This window comes from Schistocerca gregaria, chromosome 6, assembly GCF_023897955.1.
Source record: "Schistocerca gregaria isolate iqSchGreg1 chromosome 6, iqSchGreg1.2, whole genome shotgun sequence".
In the NCBI taxonomy this organism is placed as follows: domain Eukaryota; kingdom Metazoa; phylum Arthropoda; class Insecta; order Orthoptera; family Acrididae; genus Schistocerca; species Schistocerca gregaria.
This window is the reverse complement of record NC_064925.1, coordinates 28,770,971-28,784,468: the sequence shown is the minus strand read 5'-3', so window position 1 is coordinate 28,784,468 and position 13,498 is coordinate 28,770,971. Positions and strand designations below refer to the sequence as shown.

Here is a 13,498-nt window from a genome sequence, read left to right as displayed (position 1 = left end):
CATGACAACATGCAGAGCTAGTGGCGTCAAAATAAACACACATACTTTATGTGACTCAAAAGCCGAACGAGTTACTTTACGACCTTGTTTTATATGTGCAAGTGCCAGTCAAAACTCGCGCTGTCGGCACTCTGCCGACCATTTCGCTAGTTAACACTGGTCTTGTTGTGTGTGTTTCAAGCTCAAGAGCATCTCAAAGCAAAAAATGATCAACAGCAACATTCAGACGGTTTCGTACTGCTCAATTGCTACATTAAAACGTTATGTTTCTTTTTCAGAACTGGAAAAACACGAGCGTGGCAGCATTCGAACCTGTAATCTTCAGATCCGAAGTCCGACGCCTTATCCATTAGGCCACACAGTTACTGACGACAAACATTTAGATGTATACGACTCACCTCGAAACGCTCACACCCCTGAGGATTTGTGTTTTCGTTCTACACAGCCGATGCCTCTTGCTCTTTCCCACCCATACGTTACATTCAACCTCTTACGAGACTGATCAAATATAGACTGAGAAACAAGACCACACACTTTGTGCATTCGGAATCGAAGGCAGGGCGTCCCTCGCCGCATTTGCTACGATGGGCATTTGCTACTTCTGCAGAAACGGCGGCGACGACGACGACGACGACGACGACGACGACGACTGCGAGAAACTCTGAGATATGTGAGAAATACATCTATAAAATGTAATTCAGACTGCCTCGTCCCACCTTATGCTGTACCGCTTTGGCAAATGCTTTATCTGCGCCATTCGCTTTAATCACATCTGAGAGTAATTCTTAAAAAAAACGCCTGTCGCTAATTGTTCGTCATCACAGATACTGTTTGCTATACAGCCACGACGCGCAACTGATTTCCAAAATGCATCTTTCTCCTGTGAGGATGGAACTTACGACCCCTGGTTTATTAGACCAGTGCTCTACCACTGAGCTAAAGAGGCGCGGCCTAGTGGTGCTCTTGGGTACTTCGTCCTTACGGTCGTGTGCATCATCTGACTTCAGCTGACAACACTTCATATTACCGGCTAATATTTGCAGCTATGGGGACCCATTACTGCTTGGCTACACATCTGACACGTAGCCGATGTGCTCTCCAAACAACAACACTTGCATTTCAGAACATGTCTTTCACACATGTCTACCAAATCACCTTCACCTTCAAATACAGTTTCCTTGCGACTGACAGAGACGTAGGCAAAGTTTAAAGTTGCTATTTCAATTAAATATCGTTAATCAGAAAAACGGTAATTTACATCTGCAGCGGAACAAAATTCCGCTCCGCCCTGCGTGTGGCTCGAACCCACGACCCTGGGATTAAGAGACTGACGCTCTACCGACTGAGCTAGCCGGCTACCGCGGTGAATACCTGCCGGGTAGCACGTCACACAGTTCTCGTTTCGGTTGGGTGGTCCCATACAGTTTCTCTCCATGCTGCCTAATGTTTTCCTAACGTCACACTCGTCACGTACTTCACTTTTATGTCATAATCATTTCTGAGAGGTAAAGAAATTGCATGACAACATGCAGAGCTAGTGGCGTCAAAATTAACACACATACTTTATGTGACTCAAAAGCCGAACGAGTTACTTGACGACCTTGTTTTAGATGTGCAAGTGGCAGTAAAAACTCGTGCTGTCGGCACTCTGCCGACCATTTCGCTAGTTAACACTGGTCTTGTTGTGTGTGTTTCAAGCTCAAGAGCATCTCAAAGCAAAAAATGATCAACAGCAACATTCAGACGGTTTCGTACTGCTCAATTGCTACATTAAAACGTTATGTTTCTTTTTCAGAACTGGAAAAACACGAGCGTGGCAGCATTCGAACCTGTAATCTTCAGATCCGAAGTCCGACGCCTTATCCATTAGGCCACACAGTTACTGACGACAAACATTTAGATGTATACGACTCACCTCGAAACGCTCACACCCCTGAGGATTTGTGTTTTCGTTCTACACAGCCGATGCCTCTTGCTCTTTCCCACCCATTCGTTACATTCAACCTCTTACGAGACTGATCAAATATAGACTGAGAAACAAGACCACACACTTTGTGCATTCGGAATCGAAGGCAGGGCGTCCCTCGCCGCATTTGCTACGATGGGCATTTGCTACTTCTGCAGAAACGGCGGCGACGACGACGACGACGACGACGACTGCGAGAAACTCTGAGATATGTGAGAAATACATCTATAAAATGTAATTCAGACTGCCTCGTCCCACCTTATGCTGTACCGCTTTGGCAAATGCTTTATCTGCGCCATTCGCCTTAATCACATCTGAGAGTAATTCTTAAAAAAAACGCCTGTCGCTAATTGTTCGTCATCACAGATACTGTTTGCTATACAGCCACGACGCGCAACTGATTTCCAAAATGCATCTTTCTCCTGTGAGGATGGAACTTACGACCCCTGGTTTATTAGACCAGTGCTCTACCACTGAGCTAAAGAGGCGCGGCCTAGTGGTGCTCTTGGGTACTTCGTCCTTACGGTCGTCTGCATCATCAGACTTCAGCTGACAACACTTCATATTACCGGCTAATATTTGCAGCTATGGCGACCCATTACTACTTGGCTACACATCTGACACGTAGCCGATGTGCTCTCCAAACAACAACACTTGCATTTCAGAACATGTCTTTCACACATGTCTACCAAATCACCTTCACCTTCAAATACAGTTTCCTTGCGACTGACAGAGACGTAGGCAAAGTTTAAAGTTGCTATTTCAATTAAATATCGTTAATCAGAAAAACGGTAATTTACATCTGCAGCGGAACAAAATTCCGCTCCGCCCGGCGTGTGGCTCGAACCCACGACCCTGGGATTAAGAGACTGACGCTCTACCGACTGAGCTAGCCGGCTACCGCGGTGAATACCTGCCGGGTAGCACGTCACACAGTTCTCGTTTCGGTTGGGTGGTCCCATACAGTTTCTCTCCATGCTGCCTAATGTTTTCCTAACGTCACACTCGTCACGTACTTCACTTTTATGTCATAATCATTTCTGAGAGGTAAAGAAATTGCATGACAACATGCAGAGCTAGTGGCGTCAAAATTAACACACATACTTTATGTGACTCAAAAGCCGAACGAGTTACTTTCCGACGTTGTTTTAGATGTGCAAGTGCCAGTCAAAACTCGCGGTGTCGGCACTCTGCCGACCATTTCGCTAGTTAACACTGGTCTTGTTGTGTGTGTTTCAAGCTCAAGAGCATCTCAAAGCAAAAAATGGTCAACAGCAACATTCAGACGGTTTCGTACTGCTCAATTGCTACATTAAAACGTTATGTTTCTTTTTCAGAACTGGAAAAACACGAGCGTGGCAGCATTCGAACCTGTAATCTTCAGATCCGAAATCCGACGCCTTATCCATTAGGCCACACAGTTACTGACGACAAACATTTAGATGTATACGACTCACCTCGAAACGCTCACACCCCTGAGGATTTGTGTTTTCGTTCTACACAGCCGATGCCTCTTGCTCTTTCCCACCCATACGTTACATTCAACCTCTTACGAGACTGATCAAATATAGACTGAGAAACAAGACCACACACTTTGTGCATTCGGAATCGAAGGCAGGGCGTCCCTCGCCGCATTTGCTACGATGGGCATTTGCTACTTCTGCAGAAACGGCGGCGACGACGACGACGACGACGACGACGACGACGACTGCGAGAAACTCTGAGATATGTGAGAAATACATCTATAAAATGTAATTCAGACTGCCTCGTCCCACCTTATGCTGTACCGCTTTGGCAAATGCTTTATCTGCGCCATTCGCTTTAATCACATCTGAGAGTAATTCTTAAAAAAAACGCCTGTCGCTAATTGTTCGTCATCACAGATACTGTTTGCTATACAGCCACGACGCGCAACTGATTTCCAAAATGCATCTTTCTCCTGTGAGGATGGAACTTACGACCCCTGGTTTATTAGACCAGTGCTCTACCACTGAGCTAAAGAGGCGCGGCCTAGTGGTGCTCTTGGGTACTTCGTCCTTACGGTCGTGTGCATCATCTGACTTCAGCTGACAACACTTCATATTACCGGCTAATATTTGCAGCTATGGGGACCCATTACTGCTTGGCTACACATCTGACACGTAGCCGATGTGCTCTCCAAACAACAACACTTGCATTTCAGAACATGTCTTTCACACATGTCTACCAAATCACCTTCACCTTCAAATACAGTTTCCTTGCGACTGACAGAGACGTAGGCAAAGTTTAAAGTTGCTATTTCAATTAAATATCGTTAATCAGAAAAACGGTAATTTACATCTGCAGCGGAACAAAATTCCGCTCCGCCCTGCGTGTGGCTCGAACCCACGACCCTGGGATTAAGAGACTGACGCTCTACCGACTGAGCTAGCCGGCTACCGCGGTGAATACCTGCCGGGTAGCACGTCACACAGTTCTCGTTTCGGTTGGGTGGTCCCATACAGTTTCTCTCCATGCTGCCTAATGTTTTCCTAACGTCACACTCGTCACGTACTTCACTTTTATGTCATAATCATTTCTGAGAGGTAAAGAAATTGCATGACAACATGCAGAGCTAGTGGCGTCAAAATTAACACACATACTTTATGTGACTCAAAAGCCGAACGAGTTACTTGACGACCTTGTTTTAGATGTGCAAGTGGCAGTAAAAACTCGTGCTGTCGGCACTCTGCCGACCATTTCGCTAGTTAACACTGGTCTTGTTGTGTGTGTTTCAAGCTCAAGAGCATCTCAAAGCAAAAAATGATCAACAGCAACATTCAGACGGTTTCGTACTGCTCAATTGCTACATTAAAACGTTATGTTTCTTTTTCAGAACTGGAAAAACACGAGCGTGGCAGCATTCGAACCTGTAATCTTCAGATCCGAAGTCCGACGCCTTATCCATTAGGCCACACAGTTACTGACGACAAACATTTAGATGTATACGACTCACCTCGAAACGCTCACACCCCTGAGGATTTGTGTTTTCGTTCTACACAGCCGATGCCTCTTGCTCTTTCCCACCCATTCGTTACATTCAACCTCTTACGAGACTGATCAAATATAGACTGAGAAACAAGACCACACACTTTGTGCATTCGGAATCGAAGGCAGGGCGTCCCTCGCCGCATTTGCTACGATGGGCATTTGCTACTTCTGCAGAAACGGCGGCGACGACGACGACGACGACGACGACTGCGAGAAACTCTGAGATATGTGAGAAATACATCTATAAAATGTAATTCAGACTGCCTCGTCCCACCTTATGCTGTACCGCTTTGGCAAATGCTTTATCTGCGCCATTCGCCTTAATCACATCTGAGAGTAATTCTTAAAAAAAACGCCTGTCGCTAATTGTTCGTCATCACAGATACTGTTTGCTATACAGCCACGACGCGCAACTGATTTCCAAAATGCATCTTTCTCCTGTGAGGATGGAACTTACGACCCCTGGTTTATTAGACCAGTGCTCTACCACTGAGCTAAAGAGGCGCGGCCTAGTGGTGCTCTTGGGTACTTCGTCCTTACGGTCGTCTGCATCATCAGACTTCAGCTGACAACACTTCATATTACCGGCTAATATTTGCAGCTATGGCGACCCATTACTACTTGGCTACACATCTGACACGTAGCCGATGTGCTCTCCAAACAACAACACTTGCATTTCAGAACATGTCTTTCACACATGTCTACCAAATCACCTTCACCTTCAAATACAGTTTCCTTGCGACTGACAGAGACGTAGGCAAAGTTTAAAGTTGCTATTTCAATTAAATATCGTTAATCAGAAAAACGGTAATTTACATCTGCAGCGGAACAAAATTCCGCTCCGCCCGGCGTGTGGCTCGAACCCACGACCCTGGGATTAAGAGACTGACGCTCTACCGACTGAGCTAGCCGGCTACCGCGGTGAATACCTGCCGGGTAGCACGTCACACAGTTCTCGTTTCGGTTGGGTGGTCCCATACAGTTTCTCTCCATGCTGCCTAATGTTTTCCTAACGTCACACTCGTCACGTACTTCACTTTTATGTCATAATCATTTCTGAGAGGTAAAGAAATTGCATGACAACATGCAGAGCTAGTGGCGTCAAAATTAACACACATACTTTATGTGACTCAAAAGCCGAACGAGTTACTTTCCGACGTTGTTTTAGATGTGCAAGTGCCAGTCAAAACTCGCGGTGTCGGCACTCTGCCGACCATTTCGCTAGTTAACACTGGTCTTGTTGTGTGTGTTTCAAGCTCAAGAGCATCTCAAAGCAAAAAATGGTCAACAGCAACATTCAGACGGTTCCGTACTGCTCAATTGCTACATTAAAACGGCATGTTTCTTTTTCAGAACTGGAAAAACACGAGGGTGAGAGCATTCTAACCTGTAATCTTGAGATCCGAAGTCCGACGCCTTATCCTTTAGGCCACACGTTTACTGACGACAAACATTTACATGTATACGACTCACCTCGAAACGCTCACACCCCTGAGGATTTGTGTTTTCGTTCTACACAGCCGATGCCTCTTGCTCTTTCCCACCCATTCGTTATATTCAACCTCTTACGAGACTGATCAAATATAGACTGAGAAACAAGACCACACACTTTGTGCATTCGGAATCGAAGGCAGGGCGTCCCTCGCCACATTTGCTACGATGGCCATTTGCTACTTCTGCAGAAACGGCGGCGACGACGACGACGACGACGACGACTGCGAGAAACTCTGAGATATGTGAGAAATACATCTATAAAATGTAATTCAGACTGCCTCGTCCCACCTTATGCTGTACCGCTTTGGCAAATGCTTTATCTGCGCCATTCGCCTTAATCACATCTGAGAGTAATTCTTAAAAAAACGCCTGTCGCTAATTGTTCGTCATCACAGATACTGTTTGCTATACAGCCACGACGCGCAACTGATTTCCAAAATTCATCTTTCTCCTGTGAGGATGGAACTTACGACCCCTGGTTTATTAGACCAGTGCTCTACCACTGAGCTAAAGAGGCGCGGCCTAGTGGTGCTCTTGGGTACTTCGTCCTTACGGTCGTCTGCATCATCAGACTTCAGCTGACAACACTTCATATTACCGGCTAATATTTGCAGCTATGGCGACCCATTACTGCTTGGCTACACATCTGACACGTAGCCGATGTGCTCTCCAAACAACAACACTTGCATTTCAGAACATGTCTTTCACACATGTCTACCAAATCACCTTCACCTTCAAATACAGTTTCCTTGCGACTGACAGAGACGTAGGCAAAGTTTAAAGTTGCTATTTCCATTAAATAACGTTAATCAGAAAAACGGTAATTTACATCTGCAGCGGAACAAAATTCCGCTCCGCCCTGCGTGTGGCTCGAACCCACGACCCTGGGATTAAGAGACTGACGCTCTACCGACTGAGCTAGCCGGCTACCGCGGTGAATACCTGCCGGGTAGCACGTCACACAGTTCTCGTTTCGGTTGGGTGGTCCCATACAGTTTCTCTCCATGCTGCCTAATGTTTTCCTAACGTCACACTCGTCACGTACTTCACTTTTATGTCATAATCATTTCTGAGAGGTAAAGAAATTGCATGACAACATGCAGAGCTAGTGGCGTCAAAATTAACACACATACTTTATGTGACTGAAAAGCCGAACAAGTTACTTTCCGACGTTGTTTTAGATGTGCAAGTGCCAGTCAAAACTCGCGCTGTCGGCACTCTGCCGACCATTTCGCTAGTTAACACTGGTCTTGTTGTGTGTGTTTCAAGCTCAAGAGCATCTCAAAGCAAAAAATGGTCAACAGCAACATTCAGACGGTTTCGTACTGCTCAATTGCTACATTAAAACGGCATGTTTCTTTTTCAGAACTGGAAAAACACGAGCGTGAGAGCATTCTAACCTGTAATCTTGAGATCCGAAGTCCGACGCCTTATCCTTTAGGCCACACGGTTACTGACGACATACATTTACATGTATACGACTCACCTCGAAACGCTCACACCCCTGAGGATTTGTGTTTTCGTTCTACACAGCCGATGCCTCTTGCTCTTTCCCACCCATTCGTTATATTCAACCTCTTACGAGACCGATCAAATATAGACTGAGAAACAAGACCACACACTTTGTGCATTCGGAATCGAAGGCAGGGCGTCCCTCGCCACATTTGCTACGATGGCCATTTGCTACTTCTGCAGAAACGGCGGCGACGACGACGACGACGACGACGACGACTACGACTGCGAGAAACTCTGAGATATGTGAGAAATACATCTATAAAATGTAATTCAGACTGCCTCGTCCCACCTTATGTTGTACCGCTTTGGCAAATGCTTTATCTGCGCCATTCGCCTTAATCACATCTGAGAGTAATTCTTAAAAAAACGCCTGTCGCTAATTGTTCGTCATCACAGATACTGTTTGCTATACAGCCACGACGCGCAACTGATTTCCAAAATTCATCTTTCTCCTGTGAGGATGGAACTTACGACCCCTGGGTTATTAGACCAGTGCTCTACCACTGAGCTAAAGAGGCGCGGCCTAGTGGTGCTCTTGGGTACTTCGTCCTTACGGTCGTGTGCATCATCAGACTTCAGCTGACAACACTTCATATTACCGGCTAATACTTGCAGCTATGGCGACCCATTACTGCTTGGCTACACATCTGACACGTAGCCGATGTGCTCTCCAAACAACAACACTTGCATTTCAGAACATGTCTTTCACACATGTCTACAAAATCACCTTCACCTTTAAAAACAGTTTTTCTTGCGACTGACAGAGACGTAGGCAAAGTTTAAAGTTGCTATTTCCATTAAATATCGTTAATCAGAAAAACGGTAATTTACATCTGCAGCGGAACAATATTCCGTTCCGCCCAGCATGTGGCTCGAACCCACGACCCTGGGATTAAGAGTCTGACGCTCTACAGACTTAGCTAGCCGGCTACCTCGGTGAATACCTGCCGGGTAGCACGTCACACAGTAATCGTTTGGGTTGGGTGTACCCATACAAAATCTCTCCATGATGCCTAATGTTTTCCTAACGTCACACTCGTCACGTACTTCACTTTTATGTCATAATCATTTCTGAGAGGTAAAGAAATTGCATGACAACATGCAGAGATAGTGGCGTCAAAATTAACACACATACTTTATGTGACTGAAAAGCCGAACGAGTTACTTTCCGACGTTGTTTTAGATGTGCAAGTGATAGTCAGAACTCGCGGTGTCGGCACTCTGCCGACCATTTCGCTAGTTAACACCGGTCTTGTTGTGTGTGTTTCAAGCTCAAGAGCATCTCCAAGCAAAAAATGGTCAACAGCAACATTCAGACGGTTTCGTACTGCTGAATTGCTACATTAAAACGATTTGTTTCTTTTTCAGAACTGGAAAAACACAAGCGTGACAGCATTCGAACCTGTAATCTTCAGATCCGAAGTCCGACGCCTTATCCATTAGGCCACACGGTCACTGACGACCAACATTTACATGTATACGACTCATCTCGAAACGCTCACACCCCTGAGGATTTGTGTTTTCGTTCTCCACAGCCGCTGCCCCTTGCTCTTTCCCACCCATTCGTTACATTCAACCTCTGACGAGACCGACCAAATATAGACTGAGAAACAAGACCACACACTTTGTGCATTCGGAATCGAAGGCAGGGCGTCCCTCGCCGCATTTGCTACGATTGCCATTTGCTACTTCTGCAGAAGCGGCGGCGGTGGCGGCGGCGACGACGACGACGACGACGACGACGACGACCGCGAGAGGCTCTGTGATATGTGAGAAATACATCTATAAAATGTAATTCAGACTGCCTCGTCCCACCTTATGCTGTACCGCTTTGGCAAATGCTTTATCTGCGCCATTCGCCTTAATCACATTTGAGAGTAATTCTTAAAAAAAACGCCTGTCGCTAATTGTTCGTCATCACAGATACTGTTTGCTATACGGCCACGACGCGCAACTGATTTCCAAAATTCATCTTTCTCCTGTGAGGATGGAACTTACGACCCCTGGTTTATTAGACCAGTGCTCTACCACTGAGCTAAAGAGGCGCGGCCTAGCGGTACTCTTGGGTACTTCGTCCTTACGGTCGTCTGCATCATCAGACTTTAGCTGACAACACTTCATATTACCGGCTAATATTTGCAGCTATTTCGACAAATTACTGCTTGGCTACACATCTGACACGTAACCGATGTGCTCTCCAAACAACAACACTTGCATTTCAGAACATGTCTTTCACACATGTCTACAAAATCACCTTCACCTTCAAATACAGTTTCCTTGCGACTGACAGAGACGTAGGCAAAGTTTAAAGTTGCTATTTCCATTAAATCTCGTTAATCAGAAAAACGGTAATTTACACCTGCAGGGGAACAAAATTCCGTTCCGCCCAGCGTCTGGCTCGACCCCACGCCCCTGGGATTAAGAGTCTGACGCTCTACCGACTGAGCTAGCCGGCTACCTCGGTGAATACCTGCCGGGTAGCACGTCACACAGTACTCGTTTGGGTTGGGTGGTCCCATACAGAATCTCTCCATGATGCCTAATGTTTTCCTAACGTCACACTCGTCACGTACTTCACTTTTATGTCATAATCATTTCTGAGAGGTAAAGAAATTGCATGACAACATGCAGAGCTAGTGGCGTCAAAATTAACACACATACTTTATGTGACTGAAAAGCCGAACGAGTTACTTTCCGACGTTGTTTTAGATGTGCAAGTGATAGTCAGAACTCGCTGTGTCGGCACTCTGCCGACCATTTCGCTAGTTAACACCGGTCTTGTTGTGTGTGTTTCAAGCTCAAGAGCATCTCCAAGCAAAAAATGGTCAACAGCAACATTCAGACGGTTTCGTACTGCTCAATTGCTACATTAAAACGTTATGTTTCTTTTTCAGAACTGGAAAAATACAAGCGTGACAGCATTCGAACCTGTAATCTTCAGATCCGAAGTCCGACGCCTTATCCATTAGGCCACACAGTCACTGACGACCAACATTTACATGTATACGACTCATCTCGAAACGCTCACACCCCTGAGGATTTGTGTTTTCGTTCTACACAGCCGCTGCCCCTTGCTCTTTCCCACCCATTCGTTACATTCAACCTCTGACGAGACCGACCAAATATAGACTGAGAAACAAGACCACACACTTTGTGCATTCGGAACCGAAGGCAGGGCGTCCCTCGCCGCATTTGCTACGATTGCCATTTGCTACTTCTGCAGAACCGGCGGCGGCGGCGACGGCGACGACGACGACGACGACGACGACGACGACGACGAATATCGCGAGAGGCTCTGAGATATGTGAGAAATACATCTATAAAATGTAATTCAGACTGCCTCGTCCCACCTTATGCTGTACCGCTTTCGCAAATGCTTTATCTGCGGCATTCGCCTTAATCGCATCTGAGAGTAATTCTTAAAAAAAACGCCTGTCGCTAATTGTTCGTCATCACAGGTACTGTTTGCTATACGGCCACGACGCGCAACTGATTTCCAAAATTCATCTTTCTCGTGTTAGGATGGAACTTACGACTCCTGGTTTATTAGACCAGTGCTCTACCACTGAGCTAAAGAGGCGCGCCCTAGCGGTAGTCTTGGGTACTTCGTCCTTACGGTCGTCTGCATCATCAGACTTTAGCTAACAACACTTCATATTACCGGCTAATATTTGCAGCTATTTCGACAAATTACTGCTTGGCTACACATCTGACACGTAACCGATGTGCTCTCCAAACAACAACACTTGCATTTCAGAACATGTCTTTCACACATGTCTACAAAATCACCTTCACCTTCAAATACAGTTTCCTTGCGACTGACAGAGACGTAGGCAAAGTTTAAAGTTGCTATTTCCATTAAATCTCGTTAATCAGAAAAACGGTAATTTACACCTGCAGCGGAACAAATGTCCGTTCCCACGACCCTCGGATTAAGAGTCTGACGCTCTACCGACTGAGCTAGCCGGCTACCTCGGTGAATACCTGCCGGGTAGCACGTCACACAGTAATCGTTTGGGTTGGGTGTTCCCATACAGAATCTCTCCATGATGCCTAATGTTTTCCTAACGTCACACTCGTCACGTACTTCACTTTTATGTCATAATGATTTCTGAGAGGTAAAGAAATTGCATGACAACATGCAGAGCTAGTGGCGTCAAAATTAACACACATACTTTATGTGACTGAAAAGCCGAACGAGTTACTTTCCGACGTTGTTTTAGATGTGCAAGTGATAGTCAGAACTCGCTGTGTCGGCACTCTGCCGACCATTTCGCTAGTTAACACCGGTCTTGTTGTGTGTGTTTCAAGCTCAAGAGCATCTCCAAGCAAAAAATGGTCAACAGCAACATTCAGACGGTTTCGTACTGCTGAATTGCTACATTAAAACGATTTGTTTCTTTTTCAGAACTGGAAAAACACAAGCGTGACAGCATTCGAACCTGTAATCTTCAGATCCGAAGTCCGACGCCTTATCCATTAGGCCACACGGTCACTGACGACCAACATTTACATGTATACGACTCATCTCGAAACGCTCACACCCCTGAGGATTTGTGTCTTCGTTCTACAAAGCCGCTGCCCCTTGCTCTTTCCCACCCATTCGTTACATTCAACCTCTGACGAGACCGACCAAATATAGACTGAGAAACAAGACCACACACTTTGTGCATTCGGAATCGAAGGCAGGGCGACCCTCGCCGCATTTGCTACGATTGCCATTTGCTACTTCTGCAGAAGCGGCGGCTGTGGCGGCGGCGACGACGACGACGACGACGACCGCGAGAGGCTCTGTGATACGTGAGAAATACATCTATAAAATGTAATTCAGACTGCCTCGTCCCACCTTATGCTGTACCGCTTTGGCAAATGCTTTATCTGCGCCATTCGCCTTAATCACATTTGAGAGTAATTCTTAAAAAAAACGCCTGTCGCTAATTGTTCGTCATCACAGATACTGTTTGCTATACGGCCACGACGCGCAACTGATTTCCAAAATTCATCTTTCTCGTGTTAGGATGGAACTTACGACTCCTGGTTTATTAGACCAGTGCTCTACCACTGAGCTAAAGAGGCGCGGCCTAGCAGTACTCTTTTGTACTTCGTCCTTACGGTCGTCTGCATCATCAGACTTTAGCTGACGACACTTCATATTACCGGCTAATATTTGCAGCTATGGCGACAAATTACTGCTTGGCTACACATCTGACACGTAACCGATGTGCTCTCCAAACAACAACACTTGCATTTCAGAACATGTCTTTCACACATGTCTACAAAATCACCTTCACCTTGAAATACAGTTTCCTTGCGACTGACAGAGACGTAGGCAAAGTTTAAAGTTGCTATTTCCATTAAATCTCGTTAATCAGAAAAACGGTAATTTACACCTGCAGCGGAACAAAATTCCGTTCCGCCCAGCGTCTGGCTCGAACCCACGACCCTGGGATTAAGGGTCTGACGCTCTACCGACTGAGCTAGCCGGCTACCTCGGTGAATACCTGCCGGGTAGCA

The 13,498-nt window shown here is 46.0% G+C and overlaps 4 non-coding genes across 4 annotated transcripts; all 4 read right to left on the bottom strand.

Moving 5' to 3' along the window:
• Positions 1 to 868: 868 nt before the first annotated feature.
• Positions 869 to 946, bottom strand: Trnai-aau (transfer RNA isoleucine (anticodon AAU)). The gene has a single exon. It is a non-coding gene; the product is annotated as a tRNA-Ile (tRNA).
• Positions 947 to 2,376: 1,430 nt separating this feature from the next.
• Positions 2,377 to 2,454, bottom strand: Trnai-aau (transfer RNA isoleucine (anticodon AAU)). Its single transcript has one exon. It is a non-coding gene; the product is annotated as a tRNA-Ile (tRNA).
• Positions 2,455 to 3,893: 1,439 nt separating this feature from the next.
• Positions 3,894 to 3,971, bottom strand: Trnai-aau (transfer RNA isoleucine (anticodon AAU)). Its single transcript has one exon. It is a non-coding gene; the product is annotated as a tRNA-Ile (tRNA).
• A 1,430-nt stretch (positions 3,972 to 5,401) lies between these two features.
• On the bottom strand, positions 5,402 to 5,479 carry Trnai-aau (transfer RNA isoleucine (anticodon AAU)). Its single transcript has one exon. It is a non-coding gene; the product is annotated as a tRNA-Ile (tRNA).
• Between the last annotated feature and the right edge of the window lie 8,019 nt (positions 5,480 to 13,498).